The 13,019-nt window shown below is 41.8% G+C and overlaps 1 protein-coding gene across 4 annotated transcripts in view; it reads right to left on the reverse strand.

Annotated features, from left to right (window-relative positions):
• WDFY4 (WDFY family member 4) overlaps window positions 1–5,795 on the reverse strand; it is a 280,866-nt gene extending 275,071 nt beyond the window's left edge. For 3 of the 4 annotated variants that reach the window (XM_087862949.1, XM_087862950.1, XM_087862947.1), the window contains exon 1: window positions 5,663–5,795. The gene's annotated coding sequence lies outside the window, so the exon portion shown is untranslated. Of the gene's footprint in view, window positions 1–5,124; window positions 5,404–5,662 lie in introns of those variants that run through there. The other variant, XM_087862948.1, reaches the window with a different exon arrangement.
• Window positions 5,796–13,019: the final 7,224 nt, after the last annotated feature.

A 13,019-nucleotide genomic window follows, 5' to 3' on the forward strand; every position in this document is an offset into this window, starting at 1 on the left:
CTCTACAAAGATGGTGGCCGTCCCTGCCCACCCCCTGCACCTCCCACCCCCACCCCTGCAGCTGCTGCGCATGCGCTGGATGCACTACAGAAGGGGAGAGCCTCGCGCACCCGCGGAGGAGGTGAAAGACTCCCCGAGTCCCACTCCAGTAAAGGGGTGTGCTGCATGCTCTGGGCGGAAACGCAGAAAGAGCGGCAGGGTCGTTGGGCCCTGCCTTTAGTACGTCCATCGGCCAGCCAGCTGCCCCTCGCTGCTCGATCTGGTCCACACCCAAAGAGTAGGAGGAGGAAGCCTGTGGGTTCCCCGCAGCATGCTTCGGCCTTCCTAACTCCTGATAAGCTCGGACCAGCCTCCCTAGCAGTTTCTTCCTGTATGCGTCTTTACTCATCTATGCCTCTATATCTCTATTTTGTGCCTGTCCTTCAAAAAGCCGTATTGGAGTGCTACTTGGGCTGTATTATTATTACTATTATTATTGTTATTATTATCATGTTAAAAACAAAAATTAAGATACTTCCCTTTTTTTCTGCATGCTACTTTTCACGTCGAAGCATGTTTGACTTATAACTGATGTATAAACAGTTTCATTGTATCAACCGTCCGTCATCATATCATAAACATAGCCTATGTTGCCGTTTCCCTTAAATTATCGGGTTTAATGACCAGGAAGCTGTTCTTGGTCTATTGTCTATAACTGACTCCCACTCCCTAATCATGGGATGCGTCGGGTGTCTCCATTGCTGTTATGGGCAATGCTGGGATAAAAAGGATCCCCACGCAACCTTTTTGTTTGCTGTGAATCTTCTGCAAAGATGAATTTTCAAAAAAAGGATTAACCATTTGCTAAAAGGGAAGAGCAGTTTTCACACTTCGGCCAAACCTTGACTATTCCTCTTCCACTCACAGTGGTGGTGGCGCTAATTCAAAGTGCACAGGCTTTAAGTTCAAATCCCAGCTGAACCACTTACTGTCTGAGGATGAAGGACCTTACTTCTCTGAGCCTCCATTTCCTCATCTGTAAAATGGGAGTAATGACACTGAGCTTATTGTGGGGATTAAATAAAATGGCAAATACCAGGGCCCTGCCCCGTGTCTAATTTATTGTAAGTACTAAATCCATTCTTCTTACCCTCCATACTTTCTTTCTCCCTGGAATTATTCAGGACGAGTGGCTCTTCACTTCTGTGGCTTCCCTTCCTTCTTGAACTGTGTTTCCCACAAAAGCCTCTGGCCATCGAACATGAATACATCTGAAGGGTACTGCCCAGAAGAAATACAAAGCCAGCCACGAATTCAGGCCACATGTGTAACTTAAAATTGTTTTGGTAGCCACATTTAAAAAGTAAAAGTAAAGAACCAAAATTAATTAAGCCATTTATTCAAATATATTTTTAAATATATTTTATTTAGCCCAGTATGTCCAAAATACTATCATTTCAATATGCAATCACTATTTCTAAGTATCGATTAGATATTTCAGATTCCTTTTTCTTGTTGTTTGTAACATCTTTGATATCTGATGTGCAGTTTGCCTTACAGCACATCTCAGTTGAGACTGGGATTTCAGGTGTGGTTAGAGGCTTCTGTGTTAGCTAGCACAGCTCTAGACTTTGAGATGGAAGCTTCTAACAGGTGTGCAGATGCTTCAAATGGGACCGTCAACCAAGGGCTTAAGCGTGTTGCCAGGAAACATCATTTCAGGTGCAAAATGCACATGGACTTTGATGGTTTACATAACAAATGGAAATAAATTCAAGTCCCCATTTGGAAATAAATATATGTAACTAAATAAAATTTCAAAAGCTCTATAGTATGGCTCAAGAACTCCGAGGAGCTTGTCTTCTTTCCCTCCCTCCTGCGCAAGCTATCTCCCCCTTAACCCCCCAGGTGACCAAGCTGTCTTGCTTTTCTACCATGAAGGTCGCACAGGGTCAGGGGCTGCCGAGACTTCACTTCTACACTTGGTGTCTAATCTACAGCTCCACCTTTATCTGTTCAAACCTATATTCTGGAACAACCACCACTTTGCAAGTATGTTCCTTCTGCCCCTGACCAATCTCAAACTATGACAATCCCATTCTCCCGCGTGCTCCGGAGTCGTCTTCAACTTCCCTCTCGCACACCCTACACTTAAAACATCATCAAATCTCACACTCAGAAAGTATCTAGAATCGCAGCACTCTGACCACTTCTCATTATCTCTACTGTCACTTCAGGATGAGCCACCAATACCTCTAGTCTGAATCAGTACAACATCCTTTTAACTGATAGTCTGCCTTCTTCCTTTGCTACCCATAGAACAGCTAAAATGATTCTTCTTTAAAATGCAAGCATACATCAGCAAGTCAGAAACACATATTTTTAGTGACAATTAAAGTGATAAAAAATCATATAAAATGATATAAATATAAATACAAAATGATATAAAATACATATATGTATATGTACATATTAAATGTATAAAATTAGATGTCTATGTATTAAGTGTATAAAAACATGTATGTATTAAATGCATAAAAATACACCACTTAGGAATAACTCTGAACAAAATATGCACTATTTTATAAAGAAAATTATAAAATGTAATTTCAACATTTTAAAGAACATCTAAATAAATAAGGATACAAACCAGGTTCATAAGTTGGAAGAGTCATTTTCATTAAGATAGTATATCTCTCCAAATTGCATTTTCAATCAAACCTGATCAGAGCTTTCTGTAGAGTCTGACAAACTGTTTCTAAAATTCATATGAAGGAAGAACGTACCAAGAATGTCAAGACAGGATGGAAGAAGAAGAAAAAAAATAAAGAGACTCTTTTCAGATATCAAAGTTTGTTATAAGCGTAGAATTAATCAAATATAGTAGTGGCAAAGGAATAAACAAATGGGCAGAAGAGAGGGCCCAGAAACAGACCTCATGTACGTGACACCCTGATTTACAGCAGAGCTCGTGTAGATCAGCGCCTGAAGAATGGCCTTTTTATGTTTAAATTTTTTAAAATTTTTATGTATTTATTTTTGTGAGAGAGTGAGCATAAGCAGAGAGGGGGGCAGAGGGAGAAGCAGACCCCCTGCTGAGCAGGGAGCCTGATGCAGGACTCGATCCCAGGATCCTGGGATCATGACCCGACCCTTAACCAGCTGAGCTACTCAGGCGCCCAAGAATGGTCTTTTTAATTAATAGAGCTAACGCTCTTTGTTATCCATTTGGGAGAAACAAAATAAAATAAAATGTTACCCTTTGTCTCACACCATACAGAAAAATCATTTTTAGATGGGACAAAAATATTTAAATGTGAAAAGCAAAATTATAAAAGAAAACAAAAATGTAAGAGAATAATTTTATGATTTCATAGTGGACAAGAATTTCTTAGATAACACACATATATCATAAAAGAACATATGGATACATGAAGCTCATTTGAGATTAAGAAATTTGATCATTAGCAGACATTGCAAATAATGTAATGAGACAAGGCACAAACAAGAGAAAACTATAATAGACATATATGACAAAAGGATTAATATCCAATTATGTATTAAATTACAGAAAATCAGTAGAGTAAAAAAGACAGATGACCCCAATGAGAAATGGACAAAAGATTTGAACGGGAAAAAGAATCCACAATGACCAATAAGCATATGAAGAGATGCCTGACCTTAGTAATCCAGGAAATGCAAATTAAAAACATAGGTAGATTTTCATTTTCACTAGATTGGCAACAATGGAAACTCCAGCAATATCAACTGTTGGCGAGCATGTGGAGCAAGAGAAACTTTTACATATTGCTGATGGGGGGGGGGTAAAATAGTGCAATTGGTTTAGAAAGCAATTTGTTATCATCCAGTAAGGGTGAAGATATGTGAACCTACCCATTCCACTTCCAGGGTACGTACCTTAGGGAATTCTTGCACACGTAGCCTGGGATATATGCATAAGGGGAGTCCTAGTAATACTTGCAAGTGCTGGAGCACCTAACAGCTTATAATAGAAAAACAAAAACAAAAACCTAAAAAAAATCCCAAGTGCCCATCAGAATTAACTTGGGGAAATAGATCGAGATACATTTATATATAACAGAATACTATACAGCAAGCAGGAAACATGAATGAATTAGAAGCACATGCAACAATATGAAGGAATTCCAGAACCATAATGTGGAGCAAACGAAGCAAGTCTTAAAAGAATTTTTAATTCCTATTTACAAAGTCCAAAAAACATGCAAAACTAAATAAGACGTATTTAGCAATTTCAACATATGAGGTAAAACTATAAAGAAAAGCAAGGGACCAGTAAGCCCCAAATTCTGGACAACCATGTTGTCTGACAAGAGATGGAGAGGCCAAGCCTATGAAGGACCTCAAAGGTGCTGATGATTTAAAACAAAACGAAACAAACAAACAAAAAAACACTTAGGTGATATTTCTTATACCCTAATCACTGTTTCTAAATTTTCTTTTCTACCTACTCACCATTTAGAATCTCCCTAAGTCTGGGGGGGCACAACCCAGGTCCTCACACTGAACGGGAAGGCCCTCCCTTACTTGACCCCATGGCATCCCTCTCTGGCCGGGTCACCCGGCCTGCACCTCGCCACTCTTTGCCCCACTGGCCCCCACCAGGCCTCCTTGCAGTGCACCCTGACGTTCTCTATTCCCCGCCCCAGAATGCTTCTCAAAGATCACAGGGCTCAGACCCTCTCTTCCTTCAGGACTCCACCCAGGAGGCACACACATTCCTGGCCTCTCAATCCCCTACTCCCACCCCCCCATCCCACTTCAGCCCACCGCACCAATGCCTTTAACAGGGCTGGCAGGAAGTGGCTCTCCCTCAGTATTTCTCGAATAATTAAATGGATGATTTTGCAGAACGTCATGTCAACATCGAAATGTCCTTGGAAAGAGTAATACATGAAATCCCGAGTTGCCCGATTCGCTCCTCATCGCTTGAGAGAAGCTGGGACAAAGGATTGGTTCAGTGTTCGATAAGGTATGATTTCAGGGGAGAAAAGCAAAGTCTCTGTGAGCCAGGTGGTCCTGCTGATTCAGAAAATGTTGGCGTTTCTGGGGTTTGATGGGGTAATTCACATGAGTAAAGGGAGGCCCAAAGAGGCACCTACTTACCAGACCCCCGGGGAAGGACCCCCGGACCAGGACAAAGCTAGGTCTCTTGGTGACCGGGCTGACGCGGCCCACACTGCTCAGCACCCTTCAGAGGCCTGGGCGGGGGCTGGGCGGAGGGGCTCCCGGTCAGCCTCCCCTCTCCATCCCTGGGATTTAGCACAGACAGGCCTGCATCCAGCCTCCCCCAGGTGCGGCTCGTCACCTTCCTTAGCAGAACCGTGAGAAAGGGCTTGACCTGAGGTCGGAGGATGAGGAATGGAGCTGGAGCCGAGGCCGGCTCAGCAAACTCCAGCAGCGACAGACACCCCAGCAGACCCACGCCTTCGAGTGGCCCCAACTACCTGCACCGCCCACAGGCACACACTTCCCGCTCATCAGCACCCCCCCCCCATCCACAAGCCCAGCTCAGGCACGGGCGGTCACGTGTGCTCCCAGGCCCAGCTTTTCAGGAGGCGGCCAGTAGGCCCTTCCCTGACAGACAGGACCTCCATGCCCACCTCTGGCCCGGCGTGGCCTGGCCAGGAACAAGGAGACCTACCCAGAGGTGCGGCGGTCAGGGCCTGCAGACGTCAGGTGGCATGGGTGCCCCCAGACCCAGCCAGAGCCCCTCAGACCTGGGGGAAGAGGATTCAGCCAGCATGGTTAGTCTCCAGCAACGTTTCACTATGAATCACTTGAACTGCGTTTCTGCTCATTTCCTGGAGAAAGCAGAAGTGGAGAGTCAGCAGATGCTTGCTTCTGCCCATTACCCAGACATGACCAGCACTGCCTGGTTCTGGTGGATGATTCGGGCCCTACAGAAAGGCCCCTTAGGGCAGTGAGCTCAGCAGTCAAGCAGGGCTGGCTGGGGCCAAGGACAAAGAGGAAAAGCTAGTGAGTAGTGGACACAGAATTTAGCCCTGTGCTGTCCAGTTGGAATTCCCCTTGAACCTCTGGTAAAACACAGACAATAGTGGGGCTTAGGTGAATTTAGTTAGAGATGTGTCTAAAGTGCACCCGTGGACATTGCATGGGGTCATCAGCCTCCTCTCTCTCGGGCCCAGAGAGAGTTTTCACTTGGATTCCATCCTCTTCCGTCCTCAGACCTAAGTTGTACTACTGACATAGGGAGTCCTCCAGCGTTAGATGGCCGGCTGTGGGGCAACACTGAAGTCATCATGAAAGAAAAGTTTAAGTAATAGGATGAAGTTCTCTGAAACTCAGCCTCACAATTCTCTTTCCTTCAGGTTCATTAGTTTGTATCATCTCATATCACCTATCCACAGCATCATCCGTGTAGCAACGGCCAGCAAGTCCCTCCAAACAGAGTACCTCCCTGTGGCCCATGAGCAAAAGCAGTAGGTACCGTGAACGCCTGATCTTTGCAGGCCAGCTCACCACCTGTTCCTAGTTCACAATCAACTGACCTTTCCTACATAACTGTAAGTGAGGGGCAACATCCTTTATCATGGGGGGCAAAAAGTCTCTGACATTGGCTCAAAAATGAAAACACCGTTACAATGAAACTCAACTCTTGCCAGTGCAAACTTGCCAGGAGGCAGCAGCCAAAATGGGAGACCCGTCCAGCTTAACACCTAGGCCATACAGCCCTGCTGACCCCAGGCCCATTCCCCGGCAGGGGGCAGGGGGCAGAGTTACCAGCATTCTTACTTGAACTTTCATTTCTCATCTGCTATCCACAGGTACCAAGGAAGCTACACTGGAAGCTGGAAATCTGGAAGCACAGGAGGGGCACCTGGGGTCACCCTGAGACACGCCGCAGTGCGTGCAGCTGCACGAGAATCACCTTGTCAGTCCACAGTGGGTGCCACTGCTTTTAAAGCAACTAATTAAAATCTCTGGTTATACTATTTCCAAGATCCATGATGCTATATAGTGTGCACCACTGTGGGAAAAGAAATGTTAATTTTCTTGGCAGCTGGGCCAAGACTCTTCCCCAGGGAGAGACTTGCTTTTGTCGACTGAAGAGGAAAGTTGTTAGAGGGTGGGCTCTGGGTTGAAGATCTCAGTTGAAATTTTCACTACTGTACTAAGACAGTTACCATCTTTACATAAGACTTTATGTCTTATCTGTGGGGTGGAACGACTGTGATGTCATAGGAACAAATCAAGTAATATTTGCCAGTAGGTTTTTAAACACTAGAAAGAGCTGCACGAAGACAAGTTGTTATTCTTGAGACACTTGCCCATGCTCGGACCCTGCAGCAGCCAGGGAACTATGGACTGCTCGTGTACGTCTGTATTTTTATTGAAGGGAAATGTGAGATTCTATGATTTTTTTTAAAAATGTCCAAAAATAGCAATTATACTTCTGCTTCTATTTGTGATATGTAACTGTTACAGAACATACCCGCCCACTGAAAGTAACTCTAAATATATAAGACAACTGTTTCCCGGCATTAAACAGCAGGCAGCAGAAGACTACAGTCCTTGAGATAAGAATAACACAATAGGTGTGAGCCCCACAGTTGCCCTGGCTTTCTTCCTATGGTGACTTCCTGACAGGGCACAGGCAAGCAGAGGCCTGGGGACAATAATCTCCCTGAACTAAACATGTGTAAGATGGAAGGGGCTGGAATGTTCAGGGTAGAGTCCTAAGAAGAATGTGTTTTGTGGGAACTCATCGTGTGTGTCCTTGGCCAAGGGTTGCTTGTGCACACATGGGGTAAGACCCCAAACGACCTAGATCACCTTCTCCAAGGCTGAGAACTGAATGGAGGTTGGGCAGTGTTAGGAAGGCTAGAGTTACATCCCATTCAGATTGGAAAGACCTCACTGAACATGTTGAGAATTCATCTCACGGTCCAGAAAGTCCACGCAGAGGAGTAAGAACCACACCCTAGAGTAGGAGCTATGAACCAGGAACAACTTCAAAACTGAAACAGGAAAGCCCTAACAAATAATTGAAGCAAACCTGGCAGAACCAAAAGGAGATTCCAGCAGTTAAACTGAAAACCAGAACAAAACTAATCATTTTTTAATGGAAGAAAACATAATGCAGCATCCCTTCAGTGTACCATCTACATTCTCCAGCATATGACTAAAATTAGTGAAAATCTGGAGAAATAGAAAAATGTGACCTATAAGAAGAAAAATAACTGTCAATACAAACAGACCCCAAGATGAACCCAATGTTGGAAGTATCACCCAAGGACTTTAAAGCAGTTATTAGAGACATATTCAAGGATTTAAAAAGAAGAGATAGTTATAATAACTGCAAGGTAGGAAATTTCAGCAAATAAATGGAAAATATAAGAAGATTGGAACATAGAAGATCCAATGGGAAAAAGACAGTCTCTCCCACGAATGGTGCTGGGAAAACTGGTCAGCTACATGCAAAAGAATGAAACTGGACCACTTCCTTACACCATACACAAAAATAAATTCAAAATGGATCAAATAAATAAAATTTTAAAAATGGATTAAAGACCTAAATGTGAGACTTAAAACCATAAAAATCCTTATTTTTTAAGAGAGCACAGGCAGTAAGGTCTCTGACACCAGCCATAACAACATTTTTCTAGATATGTCTCCTGAGGCAAGGGAAATAAAAGAAAAAATAAACTATTGAGACTACATCAAAATAAGAAGCGTCTACATGGCAAAGGAAACAATCAACAAAACTAAAAGGCAACCTACTGAATGTAAGAAGATATTTGCAAATGACATATCCAATAAAGAGTTAGTACCCAAGATGCATAAAGAACTTACACAACTGGGTGTTATACGCCAAACAATGAAGCATGGAACACTACATCAAAAACTAAGGATGTACTGTATGGTGACTAACATAACGTAATAAACATTTTTTAAAAAAAGAAAAAGAACTTACACAAATCAACACCCAAAAAATAACTAATCCAATGAAAAAACAGGCAGAAGAAATGAACAGACATTTCTCCAAAGAAGACATCCAGATGGCCAACAGACACATGAAACAATGCTCAACATCACTCATCATTGGGGAAATGCAAATCAAAACTACAATGAGATATCACCTCACGCCTGTCAGAATGGCTAAAATTTTAAAAAGACACAAGAAGCAACAAGTGTTGGTGAGGATGTGGAAATAAAGGAACCCTCGGGCACTATTGGTGGGAATGCAAACTGGTGCAGCCACTGCGGAAAACAAAAGTTAAAACCAGAACTACCCTGGATCCAGTAATCACACCACTGGGTATTTACCCCAAATATACAAGAACACTAATTCAAAGGGCTACATGCACCCGTATGTTTACAGCAGCACTATTTATAATAACCAGATTATGGAAGCAGCCCAAGTATTCATCAACAGATGAATGGATAAAGAAGTTGTGGTATAAGTATGTAATGGAATATTATTCAACCATAACAAAAAATGAAATCTTGGCATTTGCAATGACATGGATGGAGCTAGAGGGTATAATGCTAAGTGAAATAAGTCAGTCAGGGAAAGACAAATACCATATGATTTCACTCATCTGTGAAGTTTAAGAAACAAAACAAACAAGCAAAGGAAAAAAGGGGGGGCAAACCAAGAAACAGACTCTTAACTATAGAGAACAAACTGATGGTTACCAGAGGGGATGGGGTGGGGGTTGGATTAAATAGGTGATGGGAATTAAGGAGGGCACTTGTTGTGATGAGCACTGGGAGCTGTATGAAGTGTTGAATCACTATATTGTACACCTGAAACTAATATAACACTGTATGTGTTAATAAAATAAGAGAAGGGCAAAACAATGTAAATTTTAGAACCAGAAAGTATAATTGAAATGAAAACTTTACTGATGGCCAACAGCAGAATGGTGACTGCAAAAGAAAAAAAAATAATGAGCTTAAAGACCAATCGATAGAAATTATTCAATCTGAAAGATAGAGAAGAAAAAATTGAAGAAAAATAAACATGCTGCACTCAGTTGCCTTTGGGACAATACCAAATGGCATAATAGATGTGTAACTGAAGTCCCAGAGGGAAAGAAGAGAGAGAAGAGAGTAGAGAAAAATATTTGAAGAAATAATGTTTGAAATTTCCAAAGTTTGTTGAAAAGTAACAAATTGCAGATACAATAAGCTTAGTAAGCCCCAAGCACAACAAAGCAGAAAGAAACCCACACTTAGGGACATCAGGGTCAAACTCCTAACATTGAAAAACGAAAGGTTATCTTAGAAACAGAGAAAACTAGTATTACATACAGGGGAACAAAAACACAACCCCAGGCCAATGTTTTGTCAGGAAAAAATGGAAGTCATAAGACAATGGAAAAATATCTCTAGCATATTAAAAGAAAAAACCAGAAATTGGTAACAAAATCCTTGAAAAAAAATAAGAACCAAATTTATTTTCAGATTAATAACAGCTGAAATCATTTATCTCCAGAAGATTTGTGCTACAAGAAATTCTAAAGGGGGGGGTGCCTGGGTGGCTCAGTAGGTTAAGCATCTGCCTTCCACTCCGGTCATGATCCCAGGGTCCTGGGATGGAGCCACAAATTGGTGGCTTGATCTCACCAACTGCTTCTCCCTCTCCTTCTGCCACTCCCCCTGCTTGTGCTTGCTCTCTCTCTCTCTCTCTCTCTGTCAAATAAATAAATAAAATCTTAAAATAAAAAAAAAATTCTAAAGGAAGTTTTTGAGGTTGAAGGGAAAAGAAACCAGATGGAAATGTAGGTCTACAGAAAGAAAAGAAGAGCACTAGTAATGGCAAATATAATCAAACTATTTACTGTTTCTTGCCTTAATTTCTTTAAAACACTAGGACTGTTTAAAACAAAAAATGTAATACTGTACTTTGGCGTTTATACCATACCCACAAAAAATATATGACAGCAGTCTCACAAAGATGAGGGAGTAAGTGAGACATACTGTTGCAAGCTTCTCACATTTTACATGCCGTAGTATTTTACTAACTCTGCATAATAAGATTGAGATAAGTTAAGGATACATATTTTATTTATAACTTTGTGACAAAGATACCAGGAAAGTCAACATTCAGTTCTTATCAACAAACGCACTGAGCACCTATTCTGTGCCAGGTCCCAGCTAGACCCTGGAGAAACTGAGATAAGTAAACAAAGCTTCCATTAAGGCTATTTCCTACAATTCAAGAGGGCAGGTGGTTCTCCCTCAGATAGTGATACAGGAACACAAGCTACTTTGTCCTTTAAAGACTTGTTGTCATCTGCAACCCATCAGCAAACTGGGAAAGCAAATGGACAAAGCCCATCTTTACTCACAAAAGCCCAACCTGTGAGTGGCATGCATCATTTTGGCTCACAATCCATTGCGATTGCATGGCCATATCTAATGGCAAGGAAGGCTGGGAGGTGCAGTTCAGCCATGTGCCAGCCTTAATCCTATTACCCGGAGAGAATGCATTTTGGTAGTCTCTATCATACTCTCTGCAGAGAGCTTATGATCCACACTTAGGGCAATAAACAAAAAAGTTGATAATAATCTCCTGATTTTTAAAATAAATCATGTTAACTTCACACATGATGCAAAAAAAGTATAAAGAATACAGCATAAAATTAAAATCATTAATATCCTAAATACCATAAACTGCTAAGCAATAACCCATGTGAGAATAACATTTCATTTCTTTTCTGTGTTTACCAAAATATATTTCTTTGGTCTTTATTTTTTTCTTAACAAATTTAAAATCATGCCATAAATTCTGCTTTATAACATGTTGGGGGTTTTTTCTCACTTAATTCATCATAAACTCTTTCCCATGTCATTATTACAATGTATTTCTTACAACAAGTTGGAATCAAGAAGAAAGAAGGCTGTTTACATAGCAGTGGGACATTTTTTTTAAATCCAAAGCGAAAGCAATGTCCTTGAATTTTCATGTTCCCTGTAGGATTATGATAAACTCCAGAAAAAGAGAGGAAATCCAACCAGCAAATTGTGCTTTCTTGGAGATGGAGGACGTGAATACTGGTGTGACTGGGAAATAACCCTACAAGACACCTGGAGCCTACAGGAGTAGTGGTAAATTCTGGTGGAGACTTGGAGAATGACAGAGTATCGGAAGACTACAGATGGTCAAATACTTCTTTTAATTTTCAAAAATAGCTGGAAGGTAGAATTTACAGCTCCGCATCAGTAGCATTGACATCATACCCAACAAGGAGCTCACTGAGAAGATAAAGAAGAACCATAAGCTATTATTCAGTCAAACTTAAGCCACTCAACCCTCTTCAGCCAGCATAATGATTTGCTAGGACCAGGTATTAAGCTGGGTTCTGCAGACACAAATAAGAGAGAAGAATGCCTTTCTCAAGGAACTTTAAACCCAAGAACAAGTCCTTTAGGCTAAGCTCATTTATCTTTGGTGGTTGAGAAGGTAAAGACATCACTAAGGATGTGAGCTTCAGTAAGGCACTGGACAAAACCTCTCTTGATTTACACCTCCATTTGTCCCACTGCCATCTCCTCAACACCACCATATGCCTTCCGCCATGCTCGATACCTGGTGTGATGAGATCTGGTCTGTCTGTGGGAAATTCATAGACATCGGACTCATCATGCACAGCCACACACCTGTCATGCCAAAACGGTTTTATTTTAGGGAAGTAGGACTAAACAGCTGAAACTTCTGTTTAATTCTGAGTGCCTTTATGCCCTCCCACCACTGATGTGACACTGACAGCAATGAGGTCTTCCCTAAAGAGGCTCCACTTTGCAGGGAGATCTCATGAGATCAGAGCCAGGGTATCAGTGAGGAGCCAGCTTAGAAGGGGAATGGAGTGCGGCTTCTGGCAATAAGGAAGGTGAGGGTATGTTTTGAAAAAAGATTCATGGGAAAAAGGGCCTTTTCAAGAAATGGTACTGGACCACTGTTGTTCAACATAGTACTAGAAGTTCTAGCCTCAGCAAACAGACAACAAAAAGAAATAGAGAGCATTCAA

This window comes from Ursus americanus, chromosome 6, assembly GCF_024610735.1.
Source record: "Ursus americanus isolate L20-20 chromosome 6, mUrsAme1.1.p, whole genome shotgun sequence".
In the NCBI taxonomy this organism is placed as follows: Eukaryota; Metazoa; Chordata; class Mammalia; order Carnivora; family Ursidae; genus Ursus; species Ursus americanus.